Source organism: Anas platyrhynchos, chromosome 4 (assembly GCF_047663525.1).
Source record: "Anas platyrhynchos isolate ZD024472 breed Pekin duck chromosome 4, IASCAAS_PekinDuck_T2T, whole genome shotgun sequence".
NCBI lineage: Eukaryota > Metazoa > Chordata > Aves > Anseriformes > Anatidae > Anas > Anas platyrhynchos.
This window is the reverse complement of record NC_092590.1, coordinates 64,755,827-64,775,497: the sequence shown is the minus strand read 5'-3', so window position 1 is coordinate 64,775,497 and position 19,671 is coordinate 64,755,827. Positions and strand designations below refer to the sequence as shown.

The 19,671-nt window shown below is 35.8% G+C and overlaps 1 long non-coding RNA gene across 1 annotated transcript in view; it reads right to left on the bottom strand.

Moving 5' to 3' along the window:
* Window positions 1-14,325: 14,325 nt before the first annotated feature.
* LOC119716923 (uncharacterized) overlaps window positions 14,326-19,671 on the bottom strand; it is a 60,133-nt gene continuing 54,787 nt past the window's right edge. Inside the window, exons 4-5 of the long non-coding RNA XR_005265740.2 lie at window positions 19,217-19,307; window positions 14,326-15,578 (exon numbers count right to left, since the gene is read on the bottom strand). This is a non-coding gene — a long non-coding RNA (uncharacterized lncRNA). The remainder of the gene's footprint in view (window positions 15,579-19,216; window positions 19,308-19,671) is intronic.

Below are 19,671 nucleotides of genomic sequence, written 5' to 3'. Positions count from 1 at the left end.
CCAAGTGGACTTACAGTCATTTATACACTTCAATAAATATCTGTTTACTTCTGGTAAATATCTGATTCTACAGTGGATTTCTACAGTGAATGCCATTAAGATAGTTGTGAAACAGTGAAAAAGAGTTTTTATTGCCTCTGTTACAAACCTGGTAATATAACATTGTCTTTACCAGTATAGCAAGACTGTTGAAGAGTTGATAATGAACTTTGTTGTCTTTAGTCACCAAGAAAGCAATTATAACTTGACAGACTGGAGAAGGTAAACAGTAGCCATTACTTAAAACATAACATACCTTTAGAGCCGTAGTTCTAGAAGACTTCTTCATACTGCGAGCAGAACTATTTTAGGTTTTATGCAATGGTATTTAAGAGCTGTAAGGGAAATGCTAAGCCCAACACAGGTCTTTCTAAGACCTGGAGAAAAAAAAGAAAAAGAAAAAAAAAAAAAAAAAGGAGCGATTCAAATTGTGAATTGACCTTAAGGGCTTTATAACCAGGATAAGAATCTCATACCCATCTATAAAGCTCCCTTCTGAGCTTAACCTCAAATCCCTGGTGCAAAAAGGCTGAAAAGGAAATGTCAACTTTCTGATAGTCCTGAGGCCAAAGAAAGAGACAGAGAGACCACTGAAAAATATGTCTAAATTACACATTTGGCTTCTGCAGCCTAGCACAAGACCTAGGGTAGAAAGGTAGTTCAGTGAGGAACCTTGCTACTTCTAATGTAACTGTACATCATGTCTTCACAAGAAATAAAGTATACTTTTTCATACTAAATCATTTTTATCATAGACTAAGGAAAACAATGATCAAACTAAAGAAAAAGAAAGTTCTTTTTAAAAGACCATGGTTTTCCTTGTAGGAAGACCTGAAACCTTGATCAGAACTGTTACCCGTGTAGAAAGCAGCACATATAATTAAATGCAGAAAACTAATGAATATAATGAAAATTACAGTTGCCTAGCAGAGGGAGCTAAAACCTAACATGATGTTAGCTGGTGTGACTTAAGTCTCAGTTTGGACAGTTTCCAGGACAGAATATTAAAATTGTAGTTCAATGATTTTTACTCTTTGTGTTTTCTGGAAAAAAAAAAACAAAAACAAACAAACAAACAAAAAAAAAACTTTTCCTTCTCATGTTTTCCTTTACCAAAGAATAAAACCAATGATACAAAATAGGTATTTCCAGGAAAATATGGATTTCACTATAAAAGGTGTTGGTAAAAAAAAATTCATCTGAATAAGCATAAATCCATATTCAAAAAAAGTTAAACTCTGAAAAAGGTGCTGGAATTAAACTCTGAAATAGGTATTGGGAAGGGGACTAAGATTAAGGTAGAGGAAGATTCACATTGCCTGATTCTTCTTTTTACTTGAAATGACAAATGTGATAAATTCATAGAAAACAAGAAATTCAAGGGATTCTGAAGGGTTAAAGCACATTTGCAGTACAGATCAGGATGATTCCGTTAATGAAAACTTTGCTTTGCTTGTGTTGTATTTCAAGAAGTTAAAAATGTGACTCAATAAACAGAAGAGGCTTCCTGCCTATTGTTATTTATTCTTTATCATTTGCTCAGTGCTGACAGTGCATTCTCTATTGTGCATGACACAAAGACAGCCCCTTTCTTACCGATTACAAGAGGCTTGTAAGATTTACATCTATAATGTATAATTTATAGTCATACACTGCTATTAACTTTCTTCTTATGGGCTTTGCATACAATGGGGAGTTATTAGGAGGACTTTAAAAGGGAGTCGTGGGTAATTTGGCAAACTCTGAATGGGAATTTGGCTTTCTGCATGTATTCCATGCCCATGTCTAGCCTTTTTTCCTCATTAATCTAATTTGTTTCTGAAGGTTCTTTGCCCAAGAGTTCCAAAACAGAGGAGAGGAGAGGATTAGTTCCATGTTATCAAACAGAAATTATGAAAATATTCAGCAGTACCATAAAATGACAAGTTCGAAAAAAAAAAAAAAAAAAAAAAAAAAAAGGCTGTGGAAACTTCCCGGCTTTTTTTTTTTTTTTTTCTTCCTCCATGGAGCCACTGTTTAATTTACAGTAAGTCAAGAGGCAGGAGGGATGATAAAGTTAAGCTCATGCTGTTGAGAACAATTATCCTGGCCCAGAGACATATGTAACCCCAGAAGGTTGAACAGACCACCATAGCTTAAAGGCACTAAGATAAAAGGGCACGTGCTGCGTGGGCCCAGTGGGAGCAAGGCCACAGCCTGTGAACAGAGCCCACTCTGCTTTCATTTGATTTGTGCCTCTCTCTCTCTCTCTCTCTTTTTTTAATTTTGATTTATTTAATAAGACCCTGGTGCATTCATTGTAAAGAAAAAAAAGAATGGTAGCTGGGACAGCATGACAATATTAATCTAACATTTGCTCCAGACAAAAATAGCTGGGCCACGAATCATGGCAGACTCTCTTTCTAAAAGACTGAAGACACTCATGCAAGATGTGCAGTAAAATAGATGAAGTCATGGGACATTTAAATTCGGCACCAACAGAATAACAGCACCTTTTCTTTTATCCCTTTCTCATTAATCATGCTGGTTAATTGTTGGGATAATGATTTCACAAGTTCATGTAGTACACAAAAGGATTATCCTCCAACTGCACATAGTACTTGGCATTTACCTCTACATATGCCAGTATGTCTGCATTAAAATGTGAGGGTGTTTTCCATTTTCCTTTTTCTATTATCCATTTTTTCTGGAAAACAAATTGTATGCTGTTCTCAAAAATGGAAATACATAAACACAGAAAACTTCAGATAACAATTAGTAAAGGAAATCACAACTTTTTGAATGGGAAAAACAAAACAAAACAAAACAAAACAACAGTAAAGGAGATAAAGATAGAGAAATAAAACCATTATGTAGTTTAAAAGAATAAGTCATTCCTATAAAAGAGCATTCAACCTTTTGATAGGGGTCTACCTGGTTTTGTTTTAAGAACAAACAAACAAACAAAACAAAACAATAAAAATAAAAAAAAAAAAACAGTGGAATTTTTAATAAATGTTGGCAGCTGAGTTCAGATTTCTAAAAATAACAGAATATCAAGACATTTTTTCTGTCATTTTACTCCTTAATGTCCAGAAAAATATCTGTAGTACCTGAGAAAATTTGTATCACTGAGGCTAGAGGACGATTGCTTCTGGATGCCTCTAAGAAACCTACCTGCATTCTTAAGCACATAAAGTTTAATGCCTAAAAACTGAATCTTACAAGCTAAATGGTCAGTTACATTCTTAGTTATCCTTCTCATGTATTTTTGGACTGGTAAAATTGTATTGCTGTTTTTCTCTCATCCTTTTCCCTCTGTTTACATATAGAACTGCATACAGAATTTCCAATCTCTCTCTCTCTTTTTTTTTTTTTTTCTGCCAAAACCATGCTAAGTATTGTTGTTTCCAATATCCAACCTGGAAAAAAAAAAAAAAAAAAAAAAAGATACATCATGTTTCTGTGCACTATTCTGATCCTCCAAAACTTTGAAATCTTCCAACAAAATGTGAATCGGAAGGCATTATTATTTCTAATGTAGTCATACAGACAGAGACTGATTCCATAGTTTGGCAATTCCAAATCACACCATTTTAATTCTGAAGAATTAGAGGTTTATTCAAAGAACATAGTTAAATATAGAAGAAGAAAGGAAGAGGAGATTAAATATAAGAGAATTCTGTTTCTCGTATTTGTACTGTTTATTTTGCCCTCCAAAATGATGCTTAATCAGATAAACAGTGAGTTGTTGCCATAGCAGTATTTTATGATGTCAAGCATATACAACTTGCACTTCGCTTTCTCTTCTTGGTGGAAAAGCAGCTTGGCAGTAATCCTCTCAGCTTACCTCTATGTGCTTCATGCTGCAGTATGAAGAGCTATTTTGGGTCTTTTTCTGAGCTGAGTGTTTGTAACTCCTTCTGACAAAAAATTTGGCCTTGTCTGAGGCAAAGCCACAATCTCTCAGGGTGAGATCACAGTCATACATTTTACCATAGCAAAGAATGAAAGACTGATGAAACACAGCTCTGAGTGACCTAGTTTTGTCCTCTGTTTTATAAGGGAGGCATCAGGAAATACTTTACTTTCTGCATAAAAGGACTGGTTCACAATGTGGTGCAAAAGTTGTAATTTATTTTGGAAGAGGTCTGCCTGTCATAAGCAGTGTCCCCTTAGATGAAACCTTGGATTAAGTCTCTAGAATTAATGATTCAGGGAGAAATAGCCTTGCCTATTTCAATAGCAACTCTATTTTAAGTCTCCCACATAAAAAAAAATATAATAAAAATATATACATAAAATATATAAAATATAATATATATATAAATATATAAAATATTAATCTTTTCAAAAGGAGAAATTCATGTTTCATCTCAATATGAGAACTTTCACTTTGCCTCCTCACCTCTGATACCACTGCTGCCATCAGATCAAGGAAGACAAAGAATACCTTGTGATCTGTTGGGAGTGTCATAACACACTGATACATCACAATAATAAATACATGTACCTCTTCCTTTCCTTCACCCCTAAAAGTTGTATGATCTTGAATTACAAATAAGTTTGAAACTACTGCAATCAGTGCATGGGGACTCCATGAGCAGAAATGAAGGTTAAATTCAAAGGCTAAATTATTTATTGCAAACTATTTGCTTAGCCCTGGCACTGAAGAACAGCGGAACAAATGGAATTGTTAGATGCAACACACATTGAGAACAAAGGCTGCAATCCCATTTCTAGTACTCCATGCTTAAATTTCCCCTGTGCTTTCAAAAACTGCAGCGTTAGCTTTTCTCTCTCATTAAACTGCTCCTCTTCTAGATTGAACCTAACTTTTCAGTTTACCTAAAAATCGTGTGTTCTGAAAAATTCAATGGGTGCAACGAATGAAAACAGAAACACTCGATGAGGCAGTGCTTATACACTGGACTGTACTGGCAAGTCATCTCATGACTGTAACAATGCACTACAGAGGCTACAACTCAGCTGAAATGTAGAAACTCCTCTTGTCATGCTGCAAGAAAACTGGAGTGACGGGGGACACAACCACTGGAGTGCTGCCTTTGGAAATGAAAGGTGGTGAGTGGTCAGCTGGGGGCATCTCCTGAACCACTGGGCTGACCCAACTGCAGAAAGGGGCTCCAAACCCACTCTTGGGGCAACACAGCACTCACCACTGGAGATCTCTGAATCTCTTCATCCACCATCAATACATCAGAAGACCTGCAGCCATGGACATGCTCCATCTCACCCTTCTCCATCCAAGGCATCAGCCCAGTATGTCTGATCAACAGGGGAACTCCTGTTAGCTAACTACTGTTACTTTTGAATGTGGCATCTTTCTACCCTTAGCACAGAGTCATTCTGTGTAGTCCTGGTAAGCCAGACCCACTGAAGGTGCAGAAACCTTTCTGGTGGACCCCTGGGAAGGAGGCAGAGTGCTACATTGGTTCTTTCTGCTACTTTTGAAGCTTTCATGCTCTAAGTTGTTTTTATGCACTCCTTCAGTATCTCACAGACAAGGGAGCACAGCATTTTAGTCATTTACAACCAAGCTCTGCTCTCGCGTACACCCATGCAACTCATGGCCCTGGGAGACAAATAAATCTGCCAACAAACCATCACTTAAAGTTCCTTTTCTTAAGAAAGAAAACAAATGATCAAAAATCCTACCAAAACAAATAGAAGGATTTTGCCACAAAGTGTGGTCAGTCAAGTAATACAGAGTAGAGCTTCGAGTAAGTTATGAACTAATTTGCTGTGATGAAGTGCATTATGAACCTGGTAGACTACAGAGGCTTCCACAAACCTGGTAAGTTCTGTAGTTACTCCAAATTCAGGAAAACAAACATCACTATCCCACTTTTAAACACACACATATTATTTTTCACTCTGATCTTCTATATCAGTCAGTAGTCACAAAGTTAAATTTCTTTTGGTAGAGCAAAGTAGTATTACAATGCATCTTCTAAGTTAAGGCATCTAAAACCTTATCCAAAGGATTTTTCAGAGACACCCTCTTGCTCTTAAAGATAAAGTTCTCTCAAGTGTCCTTGATAAAGCATCCTTATGACTTTCTACTTAGAAAAACATCCCATTGACCTCAATAGGCACTTTTTACACATTAATAACATAGTAAATATTGTGAAGATTTATGTAATGGTAAATATTGTGAAGACTTGCAGGACAAAATATAGTCATTTAATTGACATGTTTTGTAAATGAAGAAATGTTTATTCAGCTTTCATTACTAAAGAAAAATAATATCAAACATTAATGTCACTGCTCTAGGTTATATGTGAGACTTTGTTACAGAGTGACAGTTTTTGCCCATATTAAGGCAATCTTTGGAAATGTTTTGAGCTCTGTTTTCAGGACATTCTTTGTGAGAAGAAGTGTGGTATATCCAAAGGCTGGAATAAAGCTTCAAAACAATGTTCTCTTAGCTCTTCCCAACACAAATCCATCACATCCATCTTCTAAACAGTCACTGGAAGTTTGTATTTCAAGATAGAGGGGAATGAGAAGGGTGGCTGGTCCCCAGGAAAAGCTACTAGGAGGTCATCCCAACCTCCACAGATGTGCAGCCAAATACCTGCAGATCTGCTTGTCTCCTACAGGAGTTAATGATGCCAAACACCTAACAATCCCAAACTGAGTTAATCATGCTGTAGTTCTATTCCCATCATCCCACATTTATTCACTTTATGATGCAATCTGGCATAATGCTAACACTACTTCTAAATTATCACAGTATTTACTTTCATTTTGGTCTAAAACCTCCAGTATCAAAAAAAAAAAAAAAAAAAAAAAGGTTTGTAAATCTGGTAGTTTTTCAAATAAAATATCTTCTGTGAATCAGATGTTTATTTTCAGGGTGTTCAAACACTTCATAATTTAGGAATAAAATGATGAGAAATTGAAAACATACAAAATTCCCTGGTTAAAATCGTTATAGTGTTTTAACAAATTTGAGCTTGTTGTTTTTATTTTATTTTTATTTCTTCCAGTACTTACAGTATTTGTTGTCAAACATATTTGCAAAGTTGTAGAAACTGTGGTTGGAAGGGACTACTCTGGAAGTTGCAAGGCCACCTTTCTGCTCAGCGCGGGTCTCTCACCAGCACAGGAACAAGCTGGCTGTTTCCTTGTCTGGCTAACCCTTGCAAACCTCCACAGATGGAGACTCCATAGCTTTTCTGGGAAGCCTGTTCCAGCCTCAAACTACAGTTTGCAGCACAACTTAGACATACATGTTTATGCTGTGGTACAGAAGTGCTAAGCATTTCCCAAACTTAGATGGAGACACAGTTCATGTCTTCATAAGACTGCAACCATAAAGGAAAAGCAAACACACAAACAAGAACCAATTAGCTGGATAGTGTGGGTTACATCTAAATGCAAAAAGGGTGATCACTCTGTCAGCAGTTCTACTTATTTGGGTTTGATTTAAATCCAGCTTAGACAAATATGAAAACTCTTCAGTACAGAGATAAATTTTACTCTTGCAGAGTTGTAATCTCTAATGAAACTGAGAAGCATGGCTATATGTGACTATATTGACATTGCTGTAGTACTTTGACCATTGTAGTCTATCATATTTCAGTATAATGTTCTGCATTTTCCTTGTATGGATAATGTATTCCTCTTTCTTTCCAAATGCTTTTGATCCAGCTATAATATAAAAATAATGTCAGCATAGAAGTGGTTGTATTTAGTGATGGAAAAAAGGCAATTCACACGTATTTATACTCTTTAAGAATGCACATACTTATACCTGTATGTGTGTTTGTATGTATAGTATACATACACAGATCTATAGATATAATTGGCAAGATATAGGCAGATATAAACAGACATAATTATAATTACCACCTAATTTCATATTTGTAACAGAAAATATTCAGACATTCATAAAAAAAAAAGTAAATAGTTATTGAAGAATTTGCTTAAATTATAGTTTTAAAATACTTATTTCTAACAATCAGAGTTGTTCTTTCTAGTGATCACTTTTTTTTTTTTTTTTTTTTTTTTTTTTAGCTCCTGCTTCCTTGTCCCTTTGTTCTATGCCTTCTCAGATATAAGAGAGCTGCTCACACCTCCCAAGTGCATTGAGTCACATTTCAAAATCACCTACAAACTTGTATTAAATATCCACTGTCATTAGGTGTCCCTGGTGGAACTATAATGAGATGGCACCAACTGATGGATTAGACTTTCTACTCAAGAAGAAGTGAATAGAGTAACCTTTGAGGTTAAATGTGCCACAAAATAACACAATACAAATGATATTTCAAGATTAAACATGTCTCTCTGTGCCCCACTGAGTAAAATATACTGATTTATTAAAAATAAACCATATTGACACCAATTGCATGCTATCAGAACACAGTTTATATTGTTTATATAGTATTTATGTTTCTGTAGATATGCTTTTGAAGATATTTTAGGTAGTTTATATTATTCAGGATGGAATTTATCTTTGTACCTCAAAAAGCTGAAGGACTCTCCCAAAAGAATACAGCTGACATTTCCCACACAGTTTCTATAGCTCCCAGAAGACCTTGTATGGACAAAGACTTTTTTTTTCCTTTTTTTTTTTTTTTTTCAACCTAGTTAATTGTGTACAGTAGCATCCCTGCTTACTTTGAGACTTCAACAAGAAGCATGCTCACAAGCTATACCAGTACAGCTAAACATGACAGAGAACTCATGGTCAAGCAGAAGCTTGGAGACACACAACTTAGAGCTAGCTGCCTCTAGAGCAGGATGTCTATGTTTTATGGTATTTGAACTGGCTTCTCTGAGCCCTTGTTGTACTGAAATGCAAAAATTACTGAAGGAAACACATTCTAGCTAAAAGCATCCGTAATAATGTAATGGCTGTTTTGCAGCCTTCTAGGGAGATGATGGTTTATAGCGCAGATCTGAGAGTAGGTGTTGCTAGCACAGAGTGAGAGAATGTTTGGGGTGCAGAAGGAGATAAGGTCACTTGGTATATTTTTGGAGGACCTTGTCAGATGCACAAATCCATGTCAAGTGCAGTCTTATCCATGCTGCCTTTAGGAGTAGTTCTGGACATGAACCATCCCCAGAAACTTACTCAGATTTATTTCAGATAAAACTAGTTGGTTGACTCTAAAAAAGAAGTAAAGATCAAGCTAGCATTTATGCAAAATAGACAGTCAGGCATCCTGGTTTAATCATGGAGACCTTAAGGGAAAGGAGCTGGCAACAAGGTTCACCTAACACACTTTTCATCACTTAACTGGAGGTGGGAGGGAACCCACCTCCATTACCAGACCCAACCTCTCTCAAAAAAGACAATGTGAGAAATCCTTTCCATAGGATAACATTTTTCCTCCATCTGACAATACCATTGACTTCACATACAGAAAGCCATAATTTTACACAGGAAATGATAGGAGAATTAACAGAGCTATCAGTATAGCTGTAGTCTTCGCTTTTTCATACTACATTTTCATTTTTCCATGGGCAATCTGAAGTGTAATGCAATACAAAAATTGTCAGCAACTGAATTATATCAACATATTGTAACATAGAAGCTCTACTTGTTTCTCATTAAGTCTGTCCTTACAGGAAATAAATGTTGTTCTGCTAATCTTCACCTGATCCCTGAATGCACACTTTAAACTAAGTCCTACAGGCTTACACATTGACAAAGTCCTCTTAGAGAGTTTTTTCAAAGAACTTTTGGGTCAGGTTTTATGCTTGTGACACATGAATAAAAGCTCTCAGTCCTTCCCATAACATTTCATTCAAGGTTAATCATTATATAATACAGAGACACCTGAAAAAAGATTCCCCTGCCTATACTCTCTCCAGAATACTTTAAATTCTAAAATCCTTGCCTTCCTCATCAAGCTCTCTAATTGCTTAATTAAAGCTACAGTATGTTTCTAACAAGCTACCAAAGGCTCTCAGAAATATAGTTTGCAGTAATTAAAACAGTGAAGCCTTTTTAGCTTGATACACATTAAAACTTATTTTTTTTCCATCTCTTTCCTCTTTCTTACTTCAAAAATCCTCTTCTCTTTCATTTTGTTTCCTCTTAACATCCTGTTCTTAATTTCCTAGAATATATCTGTCAGCTTGGCAGGTACCAAATTTACAAAGCCCCTGCCTATGCCTCTAAATGCCAGTGCTCACTGCTATACTGGGCTGATTCCAGTCTACCAACACCACCCAGTCAGCAGAACACTGTTAGTCATTTTCAGACCCAGCTGGAAACAGACACAAAGATCATGAACAATGGGGCTTGCTCTCCTACCCATTTCTCCTTAAAGAAACTTTCTAGTCTTCCCCAACCTTTGAGAATTGGCCAGCTTTTGACTAGCAGCTGAGGAAAGCCCTGCCTGAGCTTCCCATCTGTAACAGTCATCAACCACCGGGCAAATGAAACCATTTCCAATTCTTCAGCTCACTGCCAAAGTTAGTGCAAAACAGCACCCCAACATATACTGAGGTAATTACCAATCTGCATGAACAAAGAGTTAATTGAAAATCATAGGCTCTTTTAGATGGCATCAACCTGCAAGTCTCCAGTGGTTCCAGAAACGGTAATCACTCAGAGAGCACTTTTTTCCCTATGTTTTCACCCCCTGAGGGTGACCTTACTCTACAAAAATCCATCCATCTCATGCGTGCTTTATGTATCTTCCCCATGGAGTATGCATTTTATGTAACAGGATGATTAATTCTTCATCTTTACATCAGGGAGAAAGAGTTGCTTGAAGAGGTAAAGCTAAAGGATTGGGGTGATGCAGTCCTCACTGAAACATACTTTCATGAGGCTTTACTTTGCTTTTGTGCTCTAAGATGTTGTTATTTAAATGGATTTGATGCTGGTATGTGAGAACAGAGAAGGTTTCTGCTATGCTATTTCAAGATAATTGATTTTCAGCTTGTCCCCTGGAGTATTTAGTGCCTGCTGGGCATTACGTGATAGACTGTACTCTGTATCTGCTCTTCATACCAGTTTTACTTGTTTACAAAGCTGCAAGTGTACCTAGCTCTGGTATTAAAAGATAGTCAGCATGACTGATCCCTGGGAACTTCAGCCCCATGTAAACTTTTAGCTGCTGCAATGGAATTAATATCACTGAGGAGATACTATTCTTGTGTGCCCTCAGCTCACCTTTCACCGTTCCTGAACACTAAGCAAGGAGTTTCAGTCGTGTATTACTACCTACAATCAGCGGGCTGCCTTAGTATGGGAGCAGTATCAATAACCTTAGCCTGTACATTTAAAGAAGTATCTAAAATTAGGCACCAAAATTTACATATTCATAAGTACCCTGAAAGGAAAATCTTAGCCCAATCAGAGCAAAAAAAAAACAATAAATACATACATATGGTAGCTACTGAGAAGCTCAATGTCCTTTGTTCTCTTTGAGCACCAGAGATTTTGTAGCTTCCTTCTTGTTAGAAAATGTTGATCCTGTACACAGAATAACAGATTAACTGATCTAACTAGTTCTTTTCCTGCATGGTCCCAGACCATGAAAGACTTTTTGTCATAGTGCTTGAAATAAAATCAATTGTTTATTCCGAGGTCACTCCCATTTATGATTGTGAATAGATTAGTGAATTGTGATTAGTATACTCACAATTCCCCAGAAGCTTCTTGACTCACAACTTTGAAAATGCTGATGAATGTTGATGATAGGAGCTCCTGCAGATAAATGTTCATTGCAAAGATACCAAAGTTGTTTAACCAAGTACTTCTGCAGCTAGGTTGTTTCCAGTATCTCACCAAACTCACTGGTATTTCCAAACTACTGTCTTCATGCAGGGATGTCCAAAAGATGAAAGGACTTTTTCAAGTCATGGGGGAAATCATAGACCAAGATCTTAAGTTTTGATCTCCTGATCCTCATTGTAGTCCATTAACCCATGACTACTACTACTACTACACACACACACCCCAAACAAATAAACAAAAACAAAACACAAAGAGAGGGAAACAGGCAGAGAGGAAAATTAACTTTCAGCAAATTATCAGTGTATCATAGATTCACTGGAAATATGCTCTGCTAACTCAAGTGGCTTAGATCATAAAACCCTAGTGTCTGTTCGTTTAATCATTCTTAGACCATATTACCCTTTATTCCGCTCTATTACTATGAAGTTACGTTTTTTCGTTTTTGTCTGTTTGTTAGTTTGGTTGCTTAATCCATGTGAGAATTGTTAGCACGTTGCTAGTGCATGTTTATGTGCATTGCAGGCAACAGAGGTGTCACAACTGTTCTATCTCCTCACTACCACATCTGGGAAATCTCTGCATTCTTCACCTGCTATGACTTAAAATGTGGCATAGTTCAGTGCAGAATAACACACAAGTCAGAGTGAAGTTCTTCATCTGTCATATCAGCTCAGTGTCAGCATTTGACAGAGTCAGGACACACTCTGAATAGATCTATCTGTTATGGATGGATGAGGCATCTATATAATACTGAGTTCAGTTATTCAGAGAGATCACTCAATAAAAGCCAACACCAAAGCCACCCTGGGTAATGTGTCCACCCTGGGCACATGTCCATTGTGCAAAGTCACCAAAGCTAAGATCAGGTCATATCCCACAATATAAGCCTCACTGCATTTGAGCACAGCTTTCTTTAGCCTCAACTTGTTTAAAACAATAAATCTTCCAGACATTCCATTAAACATATCAATTGAATAAATAGCAAATTTTGAAATCAAATAGGAAAACTTTAGATGGGAATGTATGGATCATTTTGGAATTTTTTTGAAATAGATTATTTTATCATTATCATTTTCAACTATGGAAGATAAAACTAACTTCTAAACAATTTATTTTGGTGACATTGAAATAAATTATTTTGGGATATAGCTATGAAAAAAAAATAAACTAGGGAATTTCAGATTTGAATAAAATTCTTAAATCAAGAGCTATATTGAAATATTGGTGTTATTTTGTGACTTTTTCTTCCAGTTCCTGTATTGATGCTACACTGAAAGCTTACAACAAGTAAAATATAAAGCTACATGTAGATAGATGAAGGGACAGTAGGTGCAGGGGCTATTTTGAAGATGCTATTGTAACTGTATTGTGGACAAGACATATATTTTAAGAATAAATACAATTTCATGTTGCAATAGCTCTTAAAGAAGTCAAAGTTAAAGGAATATTTTTAGCTGAAAGGATGAAGCATAATTTATCCTATTGCTGTGAAATATCTCTAAGGCTGCAGCAACCTAAAAGAGTCTAGCAGATCTGTTCTAGAAGCTAAGATTTAGTGTCAAATCAGTCATTGTCCTCCAAGAGGAATTTTATATTACAGAATGAAAAGCAAAGTGAATTTTCTCTCCTAGAAGATCTTTTTCATGATGTATTTAGAGTTATAAAATTAAATTTTGATTTGGTAGGATGCAAAGGTAGTTTTAAAACTGTCTTTCTTTCAAAGCTCTGGAACAACTGGAGATGTGGTTCTAAGAGTTTGTGGAACATCATTAATTTATTTGAGGAAGAGTCACGAAAGTTCAAGCTGAGGTCCTATACATAATGTCTCATGGTTGTTAGATAACTCCCAGTAGACTGTCAGGAGCATTATTAATGAGTCTCCGTTAATGGTTTAGAAAAACCCTTAGTTGAACTCTACTTGCAGTTCCATTCATTAATTGCAGCAATTAAAATTAAGGACTGCAAAAACTTAATAAATATTTTTTCATTAATTCATATATGATGCTTCCAGTGAAATCAGGGACTTACAGAACCGTAACTGTAGAGTGGATTTGAAACAACAGCAGATTTCCATTACCAAAAAAAATCTTGCAGATCATTCTTTGATATTTGAGTAGAGAGAAACCATACACCTGAACCTAAGGAAGGTACCTATCATGTTGTTAACATGGCAAAATTTATCTTTCTATCCAAGTAATCTGTTTCTAAATGCAGGTTTTTTTGTTTTGTTTTGTTTTGTGGGTTTTGTTTGTTTGTTTGTTTGTTTTGTTGTTATTTGTTTGCTTGTTTAAAGTGTTTTTGTTTGTTTGTCTGTTTGTTTTTCTTGGTTTGGTTAGGTTTTGCTAATATATGTTAAGTTTTTGGCGCAACTTGTTTGTTGTTCATTTCAGAAAATAATCACAAAAATAATGATGATAATACAAATTGTATTCATCATTTGAATAGAATGAACAACCAGGGCAAGAAACAGGCAACCAGAGGTGAAAAACAAGAAAACAAAAAAAAAAACTTTCTTTACAAGTTAGGTCAAAATTTTCAAACAGAAGTGGAAGTAATTGAAGAATAGACAGTTTTCATTATACTAATAAAATAAAACTAAATAAAACAAAACAAAAGGAATAATGAATCCCCCAAATGAACACAAACCATATTACAAGAATAGACACAAACTGCTTAGTTTATTTTCTCTCTCAAGAGCATACAAAACTTGGAAATAGTCCCCCATGGGAAGTGAAGGCAACAGGTAGAATTACCACCAGAAAGAATAGATAGGATGTCATATTGCTTGTTTTTTGCTTAAGGGAAATGCATAAATATCCATCAGAATGTGATTACAGAACCCAAAGGAAGATATTAGCAAGACAAATTTAGAAATAAAGAAGTTAGGAGTGAATATTTAAGTTGTAGATCAACCAATATTTCTTCTTAGTGAGAAGAGGATACCTTGATTTTGGTTTGTTTCAGTGAAAACAAAACCAAAGCCCTGATGCATCAAGCCTCTTTGAAGTATTTCTAGTTTTCTTTGTAGCATGTACATCCAAAGATTATATTTAGAAAAATAGTTATGTTAATTATAAGATCTTTCTCAAATTCCAACTGGATAATTGCATTTTGTCTGATTATATTATGCCACAGCTGTGACAGGAAAAAGTTTTATCCACCTGCTGTTTTAAGCTATTGTGTACTTTTACAATTAATTAGTTTCTACATTTCACCCTAGAAACAGCTGCATTTTCAAAAGTAGATTTCACAAACTCCTGAATGTTCTGTGCACATACATGTGTAAAAGTACTTTGATTCTTTAGAGCATATGACTGTAAGATGATTTTAATTAACTCGTAATTCTGACAAATATTTATCTAGTGCTTTCAAAGTCTGGATAGCTTCTTTTCCATCTTTAAAAATCTGAGCAAGGTGGAATTAACAGGCAGATTCCAGCTACTGATAGAAAGATGAAGTACATATTCTTGCTTTTATTCAGTTGCTGTGAAAATAATATGGGAACAAAAGTATTTTTACCTCATGTTCAATACAAAGATGTAGCACATTTTTACTCCATTAAAGTAGGACTTTTTTCCTTCAAGCCTGGGGGGTTAAATATTTCCAGATTCATCATTGCAAAAGAAAGCAAGTATATCTTTCATTAAAATTGATTCACACAGTGTCAGAATATAATGTCATAAAATTATCTTTTCACTACTCTCTAGAGAATGTTGTATTCTGTGCCTTCCAGGAGGTATTATCGTCTTTACCATCACATCCAAAAGCTACCTAGAAATTGTGTAGCACTTGTGGAGTGGAGCACTTCTGTGGCATTCAGTAATCTTATTGACTGTAAATTAGAAATGAAACAGACTTAGAAACCAGCAGAACAGATTTATATAGCCATTATTAATTTCTTATGAATACTTCAGCTAAGTATTAATCATCTATATTCTTCCTGCATATGGATTACTATCTGTACAGGGAACATTGTTCTTTTGGGGTTTTTGTGTTTATAACAACACTGACATCAGCAGAACTCTATTTCCCTCCTCATAAGGAGCAGGATGTGAAGGGTCTTAGGGTCTGGAAAATCATGGCTATGATCTGGCAACAGAGTTACATGTAATCTCAGTGCATTCTTACAAGAGCCAGGATGCAAACAAAAGCTTGTGAAATGGAGGTTCCTTTGCTGCCTCAGGTAATACCACAATTTAGTATCAACTGAATATTTGTCTGTGTGCCCCCAAGATAAAATGCCTTTCAGGGTGAGAGAAATTGGGAAGGACCAGAGCATGGGACTGCTTGTCCCAGGAATGCAGGCATCATGTTGCACAAATGGGTGATGGTGGGTTGATGACTGGCTCAGGAAAACCCATATCTCAGCATGAAGATGCTGTAGGTCTAGCAGAGACTATGTTATTGGAATTCACCATAAGCTTCAGTGGTAATTCATGCCCTGGTTCTCATCACTGCGGACAGCAAACTATTGTGACAGTCCCAGGGCCTGGTTTCAATCACACGCATGGGTATTTGAACAAGTCTTCTCAGTTGTTTCTTCTTTCACGGCCTACCTCCTATATGGGTTATTCTGGCTGCAAGATCAACTGTATATGGTCTATTTTCATGCTTACTTGCAAGAGCTTGGCACAGTGGGAGGCTCTAAGAATGACTGTCACCTGCCAAACAAATACCAGCATCAAAATACAACATTGATCTCTGAGAGAACTGCAGTTCCTCCCTCTCCTCTGAGTTTCATTTGAGGTTTCCCATCTCATGAGAAATAAAGGATTAATGTCATGCAGAAAAATAACCTGTCACCTGGGAGAGTCATATTTTGTGAGATTTATCTATTCCTTATTGGTGCAGACACTTAACTAAGTTTATCCGAATGCTCATCAGTGATAGTGAAATTCCATGGGGTCTGTGGGTTGCACAGACCCATTTTACTCCAAAAGTTTTCTGGAGCTGTATTTACTTTAATCCTTCTTTTCCTTCCTCTTCTTTTTCTATAACAGCTTTTATTCACATGTGAGTTTCTGGCAGTTTCAATATGTTAAAACCCATTTAGACAACATTAAAACTGAGAATTCTCCACTGTATAAATTTAATTCCAATTACTCTTATTCCCTTGTTATCTGCTGGTTATAATGTGAAGTACTTTCAAAATTGGCATATTAAAGAAGCTATAATTTGCTCAACAGCTGTAGAAACTGTGATAATTAAAGGAAAAATTAATTGGTTTTATTTTGATGTTTCTTTTATTATATTGCAAGTATGAGAATTTTCTTTTCAAGGTAAGAAGTCATCATTTCTCATCTGTCAATTTATCTATATATGTACTTCAGCATCATATTTTTCTGAGCACCTTCCAAAAATGAAAATATGGAAATAATTTTTATCTCTCCTTTTTTTTTTCTCCCCTCAGCCTGTAGAAGAAATAGATTGCTATATTTTAAAGTCAACAAGGACCACTAGGTTATTTAGTATGAGATCCTCAATCAAGCATTACATCTAGGTATGCTTTTATTGAGCACAAGGATGTGATTTCAACTCGGGCAATTCCAGACAGGCATTCAGTTGTGATATGAAAGCTTCAAAAATGAAAAATTCAGCACTTCCTTCAGCAGTTCATTCCAATGTGTTCTGAGCACCAGTGTAATTTCTTTCTACTAGAATCTTTCCAGAGTTAACTTCTAGCTGCTTCTACACTGCCTTTCTTCAATAGATTAGAAAACTTAGTACTGACTGTCTTCTCTGCATAATGGTATGTATACCATAAAATCAAAGCTTATCTTGGTCTCCTCTGGATAAGTTAATTAGATTTAAATCTCTATGTTTTCCATTGTAAGAGGTCTTCTTTCAGGCCACAGGTGAGATGCAGCCAATTTTTAAACTTCTTTAAACTACGAGCTCCAGAACCAGACTCAGAAGTTTAATTTGGCATGATTACTGCCAGGTGAAGTAGCAAAACCTCTCTACAGCTCTTCCATGCTTCCTTGTTTGCACATTTAAAGAGCACTAAGCTTTATGCCATGGCTTTGCAAAAGTTGCCTACATGGACCTGCTTCATCAGCATGATTCCTAAACCTTTCACAATCCATTCATACAGTCCCTTCCTGAACTTTAGCTGTAAAGGACAGATTTCTAATAGCCTAGACACTGATTTCTAGTAAATGCTCTACCAAGTCCAGTTGCCATAACTGGATGTCTTCTATGTTGAATCTTACTATGTCTGGTGCTTTAATCTCTAGAGGAAAGCTCCAGAGAAAGCTTAGCTCAGGCAAGGCCTAGTTCTGGAGATACTTACAAGCATAGAGTGGACCTATTTAACTAGATTCATAACTGGAACAGTTTAGCTCAATTTTTAGAAATAAGTGGTATGAATCTCTCCAAAATTAAAATTAAAGGATCATTGACTGGTCTTGCAGATATTTGCCTGAGCTTTCTGTTCTTTAAACTTCTAATCAATACAACGAGTATACAAATATTTATCTTTATAAGTACTTTTCATTAAAAGCTAATTATAGTATACTTCTGCAATTAATTATTATCTGCTTTAAGTAGATATCTTACAAGATTATACTTAATAAAGAGAATCAGTCATTCTCACACTCTGCAGGCTGGGAATTGTTTTAAAGATAAGTTTAATTCCAGTTAAACAAGATGTACTGTAAATGTTCCCTTATACATTCATTTGACATCCAGGTCTCTAGAGAACTTTTTGCTCTTTTTCCACGTTGCTCTGCATCCATTTTACTTCCCCTCTAGCCATCCATTACAAAGAAGAATTGGGTTGCTGTGATCAGACACCACTGCTGCAGTGCTACCCTGAGCAATCTGTTTCTCCAGCACACAGGTTTAATTCTGGTTGTTTATTGACTTTCTCTGGGTTTCGCAGAACACCTCCTTCTGGATGACTGCAGACTGACTGCACTGCCAGCCAGAGGCATGGGTCTGGATGAGGCAGAAGGAAGCCTGTCCCTACAGGTAAGGACCCAGCAGCATCATAAATATGTCAGAATCCATGGTGAATTACACAAATAGTAACAGGTTAAATTTTCTTTTCAAAAATCATCAAAAATTGGATCATCAAAATGAACATAATAATGCATAGAAGAAAAAGCATATACAAGACTGAATGATTTTTGGTGTCTTAGTTATCACAGTAGGAAAAAAATAATTGAAAATCAGCATTTATCTTTCTCCAACTTGTTAGCTCATGTATTGAAAGCTTTTTAACCAATGAAAAAGTCAGTTCTAATTTATATGCTCCACTTAGAAGAAATACCAGTTGTGAATGAAACCTAAAACAAACAGGGTTACTACCTCCTTATTACCGCCTGTCCTTAAAGGGTTAGAAAAGAGAGTGGTAATAATGTTTGAGCATGCTTAAATTGCAGCTAAGAAGACACAGGTTCCATTTTTTTTCCACTGCAGATAAGATCCAAAAGAATTAATCTGTGGAGAGACACAAGAATATCTCACCTTCTAAAGTCAATTACTTCCACAGAGAGAAGTTGTTATAACAAAAGCTTTCTGCTTTCAAAGTGTGAAATCAGCCTTCAACTGCACATATCTGCAAAAGGGGAAAAAAAATCATTAAATTACCAGACTGGTGTTACAGATTTAATATAATAATAATAAAAAAATAAATCTACATTTCATTATAAACAGTTTAGAATAATTTCCATACTTAATCATCTAAATCTTGCTTCAGTTTTTAAATCAATGGTTTACTCACTGTACAACATGACAAAATCACGGAGCACAGTACTTGTTAAGGCTCACATGCAATTGATTGACATCAAAGGGCCCTCCTAGACATTTCCCTGAGATTTCAGATATATAAATGCACTTTGAAATGAAGCTGTGATCGCAAAGCAAAAAGAGAAATCATAAAGAAACCAAGGTATTTTCTTGATTACTGCTCAGCATTTTTT